Raw genomic sequence first — 15,122 nt, forward strand, 5'->3', positions numbered from 1 at the left:
ATGGTAGAACATACTGCATTTTCATAAACATATTTCATCTCATATAATAATAATACAAAAACATTCCTCGTAAGTTAGCTGGCTGTTGTTATGTATTATCCCCACGTAACTGGGTTGTGTGGCCCGAAGGTGAGACCTGACAATGGTTGACCGACCATTGCAAAGTGAAAAGTACAGTCTGTAAGTCTGATGGGTCTGCCAGACCTAGTCCGTACACAAGGGGGGCTCACACACTTCTTATAAACCACATCAACCATCCAATCTCACACCACTCTGTACAGCGAGGTTAACACAAATACCATGATCATAATGACCATGGACACATAGCAACGGTACCGTGCAAGTGCTACCCTAGACCAAACCAACTAGGTTCTGATATCATATAACATATACTGAAATTGTGATACTTGGATATTTCATATCATTAATTATCAAATCAATCATATCATTTTACATATATACGTATATCATGAAAATCATCAACCCGTGCGCCGATATTTCACATTTTACCATAGCTCAGCTCGTACGCCAGCAAATCATATCATAGCACAGCCGGTACGCTGGCAAATTACATCCATAACTCGGCCCGTACGCTGGAAAAATATATCCATAGCTCGGCCCGTACGCCGACAAACATACATAAAAATCTCGGCCCATACGCCGATTTTCCATTATAAAAATCCGTATCATAATCACATTTCCAGAAAATGGTATTTCATAACAATTTTTACTCATGCCACACTGAACAAGTTTTTCATATATTCAACATACCATCATTTTCAACAGTGTTTTCTCAAATATAAATCATATATATGAACATATTTGCTTTCCTGAAATCAAATGTTATATATACATATATTTTCTTAAAAAGAACTAGCTTAGTTTATCCCCTTACCTGATTCTTGAAAAGCCCCTAAATCAAACACTCCTACACTCACAGGGTTCCTCACTCAACACCCTGGAAACAACATTCCCCAGAACTAAAGTTCAATATTTCTACGCGTATAACACTTCCTACAACTATCAAAAATCCATATACTGAGTAGAAAGCCTTACCCTGGATTTGGAATGGTTTCCAACTCAGCCCCACCGACGATCCACTCTGGCAGACTTGTAGAGAACTTTTCCAGAAGTGTCGTGGTGGCTTCAAATCGTTGAACCGACGAGAATTCGGCCCGAGATTGTAAAGAGAAGGTAGGAGGGGCGTAGAGGAGAGAGAGAATGTGAGAATTTCTAAATTTTGTGCGTTCAGACGAAGTTTTAGGCTATTTATACTAGGGGATTCGTCAACGAACTTCAACCCTCGTCAATGAATTTTAGGTTTCCACAAATTCTCTCTCGGTATCTTCTCGACGACAAATTCTGTCCTCGTCGATGAGCTCCTCTTATACTCTCATCGACGAGTCCCCTGTATTTATCGACGAGGAGCTGAAAAATTCCTCAGAATTATCCTTTCCAAAATGCAAGGTCGTCGACTGCCTCCTTCTGTTTTCAGTATTCATTTCCCTTTCTTTTATTATTTAAATGCCATTATTCTTTGGGTCGTTACATTCTCCCCTCCTTATACAATTTCGTCCTTGAAATTTACTTTTTTTGTAACTCATCATCCCTTGATAAGAAAATGGTCTACATATTTTATTACTTACCCTCACTTATGGCAGAGGAATACCGTGGTTACATTTTGAGTCCTGGGAGATTACATATACAAAAGGGAAATTCTCCCAAAACTAAAATGTTACACTAGTTAAACCATCATACCTGCAAAAGAAATACTACCTAACTACTTAAGTTTCTTGAAATAGTTGTGGGTACTTTTGCTTCATCTTCTCCTTGGACTCCCAAGAAGTTTCTTCAATGGTATGATTCCTCCACAAAACTTTCACTTGAGGAATCTCCTTGTTACGTAACTCATGTACTTTCCTATTCAGAATCTGTACTGGTACCTCCTCATACACCAGTGAATCACTAAGCTCTAATTCATCATAACTAATTCTATGAGAAGGATTTGGGATGTATTTCCTCAACATAGCAATATGGAATACGTCGTGGATCCTGGAGAACATAGGTGGTAAAGCTAGCCTGTAGGCTACCGGCCCCACTTTATCTAGAATCTCAAATGGACCGATAAACCTAAGACTAAGTTTACCCTTCTTCCCAAATCGCATAACTCCTTTCATCGGAGCTATCTTAAAAAACACATGATTACCCACATCAAATTCCAGATTCCTGCGGCAATTATCAGTATAATTTTTCTGTCAGCTCTGAACTGCACTAATCCTATCTCTAATAAGCCGAACCTTGTCGCGCGCTTGTTGTACAAGCTCTAGCCCCACTACTCGCCGCTCACCCACTTCATCCCAAAATAAAGGAGAACAACATCTCCTACCGTATAAAGCCTCAAATGGTGCCATGAAAATGCTGGTTTGATAAATGTTGATATACGCAAACTCTACTAGTGGCATAAACTGAGTCCAACTACCCCCAAAATCCAATACGCACGCACAGAGCATATCCTCTAATGTCTGTATCGTCCTCTCAGTCTGCCCATCTAACTGAGGATGGAATGTCGTGCTAAATGACAACTGAGACCTTAGTGCTTCCTGCAGACTCTTCCAAAAACGTGACGTAAAATGCGGGTCTTTATTTGAAACAATTGCTACTGGCACCCCATGAGAACGAATTATCTTCTTGAATGTAGATCTCCGCTAAACGGTTAAGAGAGTAGCAGATCTTGATAGGTATAAAGTGGGCGGTCTTAGTCAAATGGTCAACAATCACCTAGATGGCATTCTGGCCATGTAATGTTGTCGGCAGTCCTGACACAAAGTCCATAGATATGTGATCCCACTTCCACTCTAGGATAAATAATGGCTGCAACTGCCCTGTCGGCCTCTGGTGCTCAGCCTTTACCTGCTGGCACGTTAGACACTATGCTACATACTCGACAATCTCTCTCTTCATACCACTCCACAGTACGACTCTCGCAGATCCCTATACATCTTCTTACTGCCGCAATGAACTGTATACAAAGATCTGTGAGCCTTCTCTAAAATAGTCTTCTTGATCTCAGTATCGGGAGGAAGCATAATCTGGAATGGAACTGCAAAGCTCTATCATCTGCAATATTGAATTCCTCTCCCTACCACTCTGTACTCTGTCTATCACCTCTGCTAATTCTGGGTCTTCCTTATAGGTAGCTTTAATTCTCTCGTGCAGAATAGGCTACACCACTAAACCGGAAATGTGAGCCTAAGAACCACTCTCAACTAATTGAATGTTGAATCTCTCCAAATCCATTATAATCGGATACTGGATCTCCATAGTCACCAACATTGATTCCCTGGACTTTCTGCTCAACACGCATAAGCTACTACGTTCGCTTTCCCCAGATGATAACTGATGGTACAATCAAAATCCTTAATTAACTCTAACCACCTTCTTTGCCTCATATTCAGTTCCTTCTACGTGAAGAAATACTTTAAGCTCTTCTGATCAGAGAAAATCTCACACCGCTCGCCGTACAGTTAGTGCCTCCAAATTTTCAATGCGTGTACCACTGCAGCTAATTCAAGATCATGAGTAGGGTAGTTCTTTTCATATACTTTCAATTGCCTAGACGCATACGTCACTACCCTGTCATGCTGCATCAATACACAGCCCAGTCCTTTCAAGGACGCATCACTGTAAATAACATACCCCTCACCTCCTAATGGGATAACCAATACTGGTGTTGTGACTAATCTTTGTTTCAGTTCTTGAAAACTTCGCTCACAGCTGTTGTCCCACTCAAATATGACATTCTTCCTCGTCAGTCATGTCAAAGGTCCTGACAAAGCTAAGAATCCCTTAACGAAATGGCGGTAATAGCCTACTAACCCCAAGAAACTCCTAATCTCCTGGACGTTTCTCAGTCTAACCCAATTCACTACCGCCTCAATCTTGCTAGGATCCATAGAAATACCGTCTCCAGATACAACATGCCCAAAAAACATGACCTTCTCAAGCCAAATTTCACATTTACTGAACTTGGCATACAACTTATTTTCCTGAAGTGTCTGCAAAACTTGCCTCAAGTGTGTCTCTAGCTCCTCGAATAGACTAGTACATCATCAATAAAGACAACAACAAACTGGTCTAGGTGTTGGTGGAAGACTCTGGTCATCAAGTCCATAAATGTCGTAGGAGCATTCATCAAACCAAACAGCATAACAAGAAACTCATAATGCCCATACCTGGTCCTGAAGGTCGTTTTCGATACGTCTTCTGTTTTCACTTTTACCTGATGGTAGTCGGATCAGAGGTCAATCTTTGAATACACCCATGTACCCTGGAGCTAGTCAATCAAATCGTCGATACGGGATAGAGGATACTTGTTCTTGATTGTTACTTTATTAATTTCCCTATAGTCTATACACATACTCATAGTCCCGTATTTCATCTTCACAAATAAAACTGGAGCTCCCCACGGAGATACAATAGGTCGTATGAAGCCCTTATCAAGCAGACCTTGCAGCTGATTCTTCAATTCTGCCAATTCTGCTTGCCCCATCCGATAAGGTACTTTAGAAATCGGCGTTGTACCGGAAGGTAGATCAATAGAGAAATCTACCTCATGATCGGGTGGCAAGCCTAGTAACTCATCTAGGAAAACATCTGTAAACTCCTTTACTACAGGCGTGCTAGCAAGTTTCAATTCATTCTCTAACATCTCCTTCACAATGGCCACAAACCCCTAACAACCACTCAGCAGTAGTCTCCTGGTCTGGATAGCTAAAACTAGCTGAGGCAGGGATTGCACCTGCGATCCTACAAACCTAAATTCTGCTTCCCCCGGTGGTCTAAATATTACTTCCCGTGCTCGACAATCTATGCGGGCAAAATTAACTGCTAGTCAATCCATGCCAAATATAACATCAAACCCGTGCATGTCTAGTAGAATCAAATCAGCTGACAAAGTTTTCCCTTGGATAACAACTGGACAACCCCGAAGTATTTTACTACATCTTACTATAGATCTAGTCGGTGTAGACACTAACAATTCAGTATTTAACAACTGTGTTTCTGCCCCCACAGAATTTAACTCACCCCAAAGACACGAACAAGTGTGTAGCTCCTGAATCAAACAATGCAATAACTTTAAAAGAAAGCATAATAACCATACCTATCACCACATCACTTGTTGTCTCAGCCTCACCCGACGTCAAAGTGAACACTTTGGCTGGAGCCTTATTTCTCTGCTAGCCCCCACGTGGTGCTTAATAACCTCATCGGTATGGTTTGATAGCTAGAACTACATCTGGTGGGATAGGACAGTCTCGCACCATATGCCCTGATCTACCGCAGCAATAGCACACCACCCCTCATGCTTGACACTCTCTTTAGTGCCTCCTACCGCAAGTCTAACAGATTGGAGGACCCTACCCTACCTGGACCTCGCGTCCTCTTGTCTTCTGCTTCAGCCCTCTGCCATGATTACCTCTTCTCCACTGGCTCGGTTTATGACCCTGCTTGTAGCCTGTAAATGCAGATCTCTTCCTCTGTCGCTGCTCCTCTACATCAAGACGCTCTCCAATATCTTCTAAAGCTGCCCTATCAACTAACTCAGCAAAGTCTCAGATCCTTAGCACCACCACCTGCTTGAATATACTTCGCCTCAAGCCTCTCTCAAACTACCTCGCCTTCTTTACTTCATTAGGAACAATGTATGGGGCGAAACGAGAGAGCTTGATAAAATGTGCCGCATATTGCTGGACGGATAGCTGTCCTTACTTTAGACTCAAGAACTCTCCTACTTTAGCCTCCTTAACAGTAGTTGGAAAATATCTATCGCAGAACAATTCTTTAAATCGGTCCCATGTCATGGCTATTGGAGTCACCTCTGTTGCTCCAATAGTCTCACCGCAATCCACGACCTCTCGGCCTCTCCTTTCAGTCTATGGGTAGCAAAGAGGACCCTCTGCTCCTCAGTACACTGCAACACAGCCAAGACTTTCTCAGTCTCATGCATCCAGTTCTCAGCGGCTACAGGATCAACTCCACTTGAGAACGTCGAAGGATTCATCTTCGTAAACTTTTCTATAGTGCACCCATGGCCTATAGATGGACCACTCTACTCCCTCGAGCTCCTAGTGATCTCAGCCATAACCTGCTAAGCCACGTTACGTAATACCGCATCAGAGTCGGTCCCAGCTGCACCTGGTGGTTTTGCTCCATCACTACCACTCGCATGGTCACTACTTCCTCTTGGATCCATCTTGTAAACAACAAACACAACTTAGAAGTTCTATCCTTATAATTTACCCACCTATCCTCACCACTTATCTCAACATTTCCAACTTATTTCTAATCCCCAGTCTTACATTATAGGAATACAACCTGACAATAGCTTACTATGGTTTTCCTAAAATCGTCACCCTAGGAAAAACACAAAAACTACCACAAAAGTCGTGCCTCTAGACTGTAGAACAAAACGTTAAATCATTTCCTACACTCTGGTATTGTTTCTGCTGCATTCTAAAGTCTACAGAACCTAACAACCTAGGCTCTGATACCAAACTGTGACGACTTGCTTAATTTTCACATTTTTTTCCATATTACAAAATCACAAAACTCAACTCAGCGGATCATAATCCACCTAGACCCGTGGGTACCAGGGATACATTAGAACACATAACGAAAGCCTAAGCAGTAGGAAACATACAATCACAATATTATAAACATGGAACATCCATCACATTACCATAAATACTAGAGTCACTATATCCAATGTATTTCAGTATATACATCCTAAAAATAAGATCTAGGGACATTCCCCACAAAATCCAACTGTCCCTACTAAAACCTACCCTTCAAAGAGGGCAAACAAACAAACACTAGATCAGCGGGGCTTTCTTGCTCTTCTATCTGAGGCTCCTAAAAAGTTTATAAAATTTTGGGGTGAAACACCTCTCAGTAAAGGAAATAATTTAATACCAGTGTGTGGCAACATGAGCATTTCATGTTATACATATACCATACAGAACATATTCAGTAACCGTTATGTCAAATCTGGGAAAATATATATATCATCAAAACATGGCAAAACATACTGCAATTTCATAAACATATTTCATCTCATTTAATAATAATACAAAAAAATTCCTGGTAGGTTAGCTAGCTGTTGTCATGTATTGCCCCCACATGACTGGGTTGTGTGGCTCGAAGGCGGGACCTGGCAATGGTTGGCCAACCACTGCCAAGTCAAAAATATAGTCTGTAAGTCTGATGGGTCTGCCAGACCTAGTCCGTACACCAGGGGCGCTCACACACTTCTTATAAACCACATTGACCATCTAATCTCACACCACTTCCGTATAGCAGGGTTCACATAAATATCATGATCATGATGACTATGGATATATAGCAACGGTACTATGCAAGTGCTAGCCTAAACCAAGCCCACTAGGTTCTAATATCATATAACATATACTTAAATTGTGATACATGGATATTTTATATCATTAATTATCAAATCAATCATATCATTTTACATATATACGTATATCATGAAAATCATCGGTCCGTACGCCGATATTTCACATTTTACCATTGCTCGGGCCGCACGTCAGCAAATCATATCATAGCACAGCCCATACACAGGCAAATCACATCCATAGCACGACCTGTGCGCTGGAAAAATATATCCATAGCTCGGCCCCTACGCCGGAAAACATATATAAAAATCTCGACCCGTATGCCGGTTTTCTATTATAAAAATATGTATCATAATCAGATTTTCAGAAAACGGTATTTCATAACAATTTCTACACATGCCACAAGGAATAGGTTTTTCATATATTCAACATACCATCATTTTCAACAGTTTTTTCTCAAATATAAATTATATATATGAACATATTTACTTTCATGAAATCAAATGCTATATATACATACATTTTCTTAAAAAGAACTAACTTAGTTTATCCCCTTACCTGATTCTTGAAAAGCCCCTAAATCAAACACTCCTACACTCGCGGGGTTCCTCGCTCGACACCGCGGAAACAGCATTCCCCAGAACTAAAGTTCAATATTTCTAAGCGTATAACACTTCCTACAACTGTCAAAAATCCAAATACTGAGTAGAAAGCCTTACGCTGGATTTGGAATGGTTTCCAACTCAGCCCCACCGAAGATCCGCTCCAAAAGACTTGCATAGAACTTTCCCAGGAGTGTCGTGGTGGCTTTAGATCGTCGAACCGGCAAGAATCAGGCCCGAGATCGTAGAGAGAAGGTAGGAGGGGCGTATGGGAGAGAGAGAAGGTGAGAATTTCTAAATTTTGTGCGTTCAGACGAAGTTTTAGGCTATTTATACTAGGGGATTCGTCGACGAGCCCCGTCACCTCGTCGACGAGTCTTGTAGAAATTTCGTCGACGAACTTCAACCATCGTTGACGAATTTTAGGTTTCTAAAAATTCTCTCTTGGTATCTTCTCATTGACGAATCCTGTCCTCGCCGACGAGTTCCTCTTATACCCTCATCGAAGAGTCCCCTGTATCGTCGACGAGGAGCTGAAAAATTTCTCAAAATTATCCTTTCCAAAACGCAACATCGTGGACTGCCTCCTTTTGTTTTCAGTTTCCATTTCCCTTTCTTTTATTATTTAAATACCATTATTCTTCGGGTCGTTATAGTAGATGCGCACCCTCTGTTTTCAGAAGGTGTAATTAACCCCACTAAAAGCAGGAGGTCGTGTGGAAGATGGTCTCTCAGGGAAAGGGGTCACGAAGCTATGAGTTATATGTGATCTTTTGCAAAATAACAGCTAGTCTATGCTACATGACTCTGATACCAATTGTTAGTTTTACCATGAACCCAAGAGGGGGGTGAATTGGTATTTTTAAAATTTAATCCCTAGGTAAATATTCTAACATTAGTATATTCAAAACCCTATGGTCAATCTAGTGCAAGTAATGTAAATATAACAAAAATTAAATAAAGTAATTTAACTAACAGTACATGCACTGGAAAGTAGTAAAGTAAGAGTGACACATAAAAATGTTATCGAGATTTGACCAATTGCCTATGTCCCTACCTTGGCTAACAAGCACAAGGATTATCACTATAATTGCTTACTTAAATGAGTGAAGCGGCACTTGAACAAACCAGGTCAATTAGCATCGAGCTGATCTCAATCTTTACAACCAATCCTTATCGAGCTAGATTACCGTCCCCCTCAGGCCACGCCTGGAAACACTCAGATTTTACAATCAAAGAATATTGGTACAATGATTTTGCTTTCGTATAAAGAAGATATGTACGCAGATATGCTTAATCACATACACCACAATATGATTTAATACGTAAGCTCAGTGTGGTCTACTATTTCAACTCTCAAATATATTTGCTATCAATGTAATGAGTGCGTGAGAGTGCCCACGGGCAATCTTTGTATCACAAGATATTCAATCAAAGTGTTCACATAAGGATATCAAACAAGTTTCAAGAATATGAATCAGTATGATATCTCAATCATGTGAATGTCAAATAATGTATATGCTTGGTTTGCAAAAGATATTTAATCTTTGTATTCAGCAAAATGATATGTAAGTCAATGAATATTGCAGCAAAGATTAATATCACATAAACAAATATCTTTTCAAAAATATGTCAAAACAAATCACCCAAGATATTTGAGATTGTTATTGAAAAAGTTTTTGCAACCCAAAAACAAACACAAACTTCTTAAGATATTGCAACGAATATGCAATATTCAGAAGTTTAATACAAGTCTTCTTAGGAGAGACTTATTAACAAAGTCCACTAAGAACACTTAGGTTTAGCTCTCAATAAAATCGAATCAATCAAACAAAGATGGGAGAGCAAACCTATCAATACAAACACACAATTAACTTACAGAGAGTTTAAGCAATAGTAGAGGGTAAGTATGAGTGAATGGAGTATAAAAATGAGTAGTAGGATTTTTTTGAGTGAGAGAGAATTTCTTAATCGGGTTTGCTAATCAAGTTACTAATTATCCCAAATGAAGGGATATAAATAGACTCCCCTTGAATTATAACCATTAGGGACAAGGTTGAGATTATTAGAAAAGATTTAATGATTTTTAAATTATTTTAAACCCGTTTAACCGAGTTAATTGCAGTAAAAAATAGATCCAACCCAAGAGCACCGGTCAACCATGACAAGTTCGGTCGACTTAAGTTCTTGGGGTTCGGTCAACCGGGCAAAAAATGAACTGCCGGTTCGGTTGACCGGACATGTATGTCCGAGGGCAATTTTTCAAATTAGTGAGGTTCGGTCGACCAGGGTCATTTTGAACTATACTGGTCAGTCGACAAAACCGTTGGGTTCCCACACGTGGGACCTCGGTCGACCAGGATGGTGGTGTACAAAATTCTCTCGGTTGACTAGGAAGTTAAAGTGTTGACTTCAGGGAGGTTCGGTCGACCGGGGTCAAATAAACTGACATAGCTCGGTTGACCAGGGGCAAAATGAACTGCATAGGTCGGTCGACTAAAGGTGCACAATTTGTGCATTTTGGTCTTGTTTCATTCAACAATCACCCTATTTAAGTGCCTAGTACCTACATGTGCAATAATGAGTGTCCTATGGTCATTTCTAGGTCCAATTTTAGTTATGATTCAATTTGAGCTTACTTATTAGACCATGCATGTGATGTGAGTGATGATTACAAGTAAAAACCCTAATTACTATTACAAACCATTTACATAAATGAAATATATTACAACATAAAAATAATTAGGTCTTCATTATTCACTTTCTTCCATGTGCATTAAGATCTTTCAATTTAAGTTCTTCCACAAAACCTTAAACACCCATTAGCTATAATGAGTATTTGTTATAATCAAAACCGGGCATGACCTATAAGGCCAAAAGATTTAATACAAGATGACCTATTTATAAATGGGTCAACTCAAACCCGATCCATTTCTTTAACGGGTTAGGCGGGTTCGGGTCGGGTCACCCACTTCCTATATATATACACAGTGAAAAATTGAACCCTAATCCTAAGTTCCTAACCGGTTGCAGAATCCTATCTTCCAAGTTCCATTTGGCCATGGCAGCCAACCATTTCGCCTCTTCCTCCTTATCACCGCCGTCCGTGTCAATCACCGCCATCGAAGATCCGACAGTGGTTTCTCGTGATGCCGGCGGCCAAGAATCGAGTGCCCTGTCGACTTCTCTGCCTGCAAGTGGACTCGCAAGCTTTGTTTTCTACATCTCCATCTACCTCCAAATAGTGCTAGGAGTGAGTGGAGGCGAGGCCAAAGTGGAGAGCCAATCTCGGGAGGAGCCTATCGAGGGGGGAGCAGCGGAGGAGCTGAGAGAGGCTTTCGAGGGAGTGCAGAGGGAGTAGCTGAGAGAGGAGATTTTGGTGGGGGCGGCTAAGAGGGAAAGGGTGATTTCTAGATTCGCTTGGGGCCCTAGGGGAGAGTGCAGAAGGGGAAGATTCAGAGACAAAGAGTGGGGGAGACTAGAGACGAGGAAAAGTCCAGAGAGTGAGTGAGTGATGAATTTTTTTATATATATTAATAAATAAAATGAAGTGTTATTTGTTTTTTTTAAAAATGTCATTTTATATAAAATCTTTAATATTTTTAAGATAATTAAATTATATATTTTAAAACGGGTGACCCATTTATTAAACGGGCGGGTCTGAGTTTACATAGTGATCACCTATTAATAAACAGGTCAACTCGAATCCGAACTTGTTTACCATTTATAACCCACCCAAACTCCGCCCGTTAACCCATTTTATCACCCCAAACCCAAAGAAGTATGGCAGGGAAAGGTAACGCAAGGCCACACAATTCATCCTCGCCACCTGTTACATAGGAAACAGATTGACAAAAACCATCGGTACTTGTTGAATTTATTTGTTTAATAATGGGAGTTGGTGATGGGAGTGGGAGTAATCCCTTAAATAATGGTCGAATGGGAATTATTTCTAGTCGAATAAATTATGACCCAACATATAGAATTTGTAACCTCTTAAAAAAAGATAAGGAATTTGCTTGCAAAAAAAAAAAGAAGAGGAAAGTTATATTTCGTATATTATATTTTTCAATATGTCTAATATTATTAAAAAATAAAAATCTAATCTATTATAATTAATTTTTTTTTAAAATTAAATATTAATGATGCATGAGATCAAACTTTTTTTATTAATTTTTTTACTTTTTTTTTTTTATTATCAAAGAGGAAAAAGTTGATCCGTTTGGTTTTTTTTTTTTTTTTTTTCATTTTTTCTAATACTTTTCAAATTTCAATAAAGAACTTAGGGATGCAAAAAAGGAGCCAACTTCTTATGATTTTTGACAACAAAATATTAAGGACACAAGATGATGTTTACATATCGATTTACAATTTAATTCTTTTTGTATGTTTATTTGTAGTTCTACAATTCCTCATGATCCACCTTCGATTAATAATTTTGAAAATTTCATATAGATTATAACCTAACTTAGATCAATTTATTTTGAATCTCTATATGTGCAATTCCCTCAGCACTCGAAAATATTCTTATACCTTTTTTTTTATATATAATTCTTGATAAAATTCCGTATTTTTTTGCTCAGAGTAAGTCAAATATATTTAAAGAAGACTAAAAATTTTTTTCATAAAAAGAGAAGGTATATTGTTGTGAAAATTTAATGCACAGTGGAATAAATCAATCTCATAAGATAGCACTCAACGGTGAAATATACCGAACAACAATCATGGAGATTATAATGAAAGTAATAAGACAATGACATGAAGAATTATGTGGTTTGGTAATGCCTACATCCACGGGAGCAAATGACAGTATTTTTTTCACTATCTTCTTATCCAAAGACATGAACATTACATAGTTACAACATAAACCATGTATATATAAGGTTCTATGAGGTTTTCCCTCCAAAACCCAACCTCTCCAACGTCCCAATTTAAAATTTGAAAACAAACGCTGAGTTTCCAAGCCAAATCGTCAATAGTTTGCAAAGATACCATGTCACGCCTCGAACCCGGCAATGGGACCCAGGGGGTGATGTAGTAACCTAACTTGTCCCTGTATTATACAAAACACATATGATACTATAATGAATGAGGGTCCGATCCTGTGGGGTTCCTGTACACCCTATACATATTCATATACACGATATATACGCAGTGGAAAAGTTCATTCCATACAAACATAGTACTATACCAGAGTCTATACAAACAAAGTCTAAGCTCTATAATAGAAAACATAGCCCAAGGGACAACAATACCCAAAATGACAACCCTGCTACAGTCCAAGTACTTACACAAGTACTCTACACAGTAAACTGACCACCACGCTCCCAATACTAGGATGCTAGTTCCGGTTGCTCAAAAGACTTGAAAACATGTACATAAGATAGGGGTGAGACTCATCTCAGTAAGGTAGAATCAGGTTATATCAGTGTGTGACATATGAGTGTTATCATGACATAAAACATATACAGTTCAGTTCCAGTATTTTCCATAAAATAGTTCCAGTATAGTTCACAACCCACACACACATGATCAAGCAACCCAGTGTTGTCATACTCTTCGGCACGAAGCCAACTTGCATAACACGGCATCCTTGACACATGGCGTAGCCCCAAGCTCCCATGGCATCGTACCGGTACATTTGGTTGATCCACACCCTTCGGTGATCAACTGGTAAGAGGTGATATTTCACGCCCTCGGATATAGAGTCGGACACTTTTGCCACTAGCAGGTGGTATTTCACACTCTCGGATATAGAGCCAGACACTCTTTCACAACCTGGAACAATTTGGAACACACGTTCCTATATCTCATTTCAGCATATCACAACTCGATGCATATTCATGTAACAATTCATTCCACACTTATTTGGTAATCACCAAATCATGAATTTACGAATATAGTTTAAAACAAGTCAAGGCACGACCATCTCCATAACACAATATATTCAATAATACATCCACGGTTTTCCAACGAAACCAGAGATGCAACCCAACGCCCCCTTTTTCCCAAAACTGTAACATGAATACTCAGTATTTTTAACCCGTTAGATTTCCCCAAATAAGTAGCCAAAACATACATAGGATCGTGAACCATAGTTCTACCGAATCTGATTCAAAAAATAACTGCTATAAACAAAATCCCCTTACCTTTCCTTGAAAATCCAAACACAAACTCTACGACTCCTAAACAGCGAATCGAGTTCCCAAAACCTATAAATCATAGTACAATACATACTTACAATTCCATTCTCTACAGATTTACCAAAACGAAATAAAAATCGAGCCTTACCTCAATTTTTGGGTTAAAACCCAAAAATCCTCGAAACGAAGATCCGTTCCACAAATCACGAAGGGAATCCTTCCCACATCCTCATAGTAACGTCGAATCGCCAATTCCATTGACAAACAGTGAAGAAATCTAGAGAGAGAGAGTGAAGCTTCGAGTTCTGGAGAGAGAGAGAGAGAGAGAGAGAGAGAGAGAGAGAGAGAGAGAAAGAGAGAGAGAAATTTGGATATCTTAGCCTCAAAACAACCCAAAGGATATTTATAGCATCTTTGACTTGGTCAACCTCATCGACGAGGCGGCATCTTCATCGACGAGTCAATGAGGGGAATTCATAAACGTATTAGTGGCCTCGTTGATGAGCCTGAGATTTCAGGATTTACCAAAATCTCTCGGCTTCTCATCGTCGACGAACCTCTGCATTTCGTCATCGAACAATAGAAGAGTCTTCATCGACGAGATCACTGGCTTCGTCAATGAAGCCTGCTCAAATTACTGTTTTACCATTTTCTTATTTATTTATTCCATATCTCACTGGTCAGGTTCTTATATACCATCAACAGTTTAATAACAAAAGCAAACAGTTAAAGAAACAGTCTTAGAACCAACGACAGTTTCCCTGAATTTAGGCCAAACCGTCGACGGATTCCTCTTGCAAACTTCAACCATTGTTTTCTTCCATGTTTTCTTATTGTACATGCATTCCAATCAATATATGAGCCACATATCACAACAATCTCCACCTTGGAGAATATACGCTCCTTATGAGAAAACTTAAAACATAAACCCGTTGCTCCACCTTGACCTTGACACATTAGGTTAG

This window comes from Malania oleifera, chromosome 4, assembly GCF_029873635.1.
Source record: "Malania oleifera isolate guangnan ecotype guangnan chromosome 4, ASM2987363v1, whole genome shotgun sequence".
Classification (NCBI taxonomy): Eukaryota; Viridiplantae; Streptophyta; class Magnoliopsida; order Santalales; family Ximeniaceae; genus Malania; species Malania oleifera.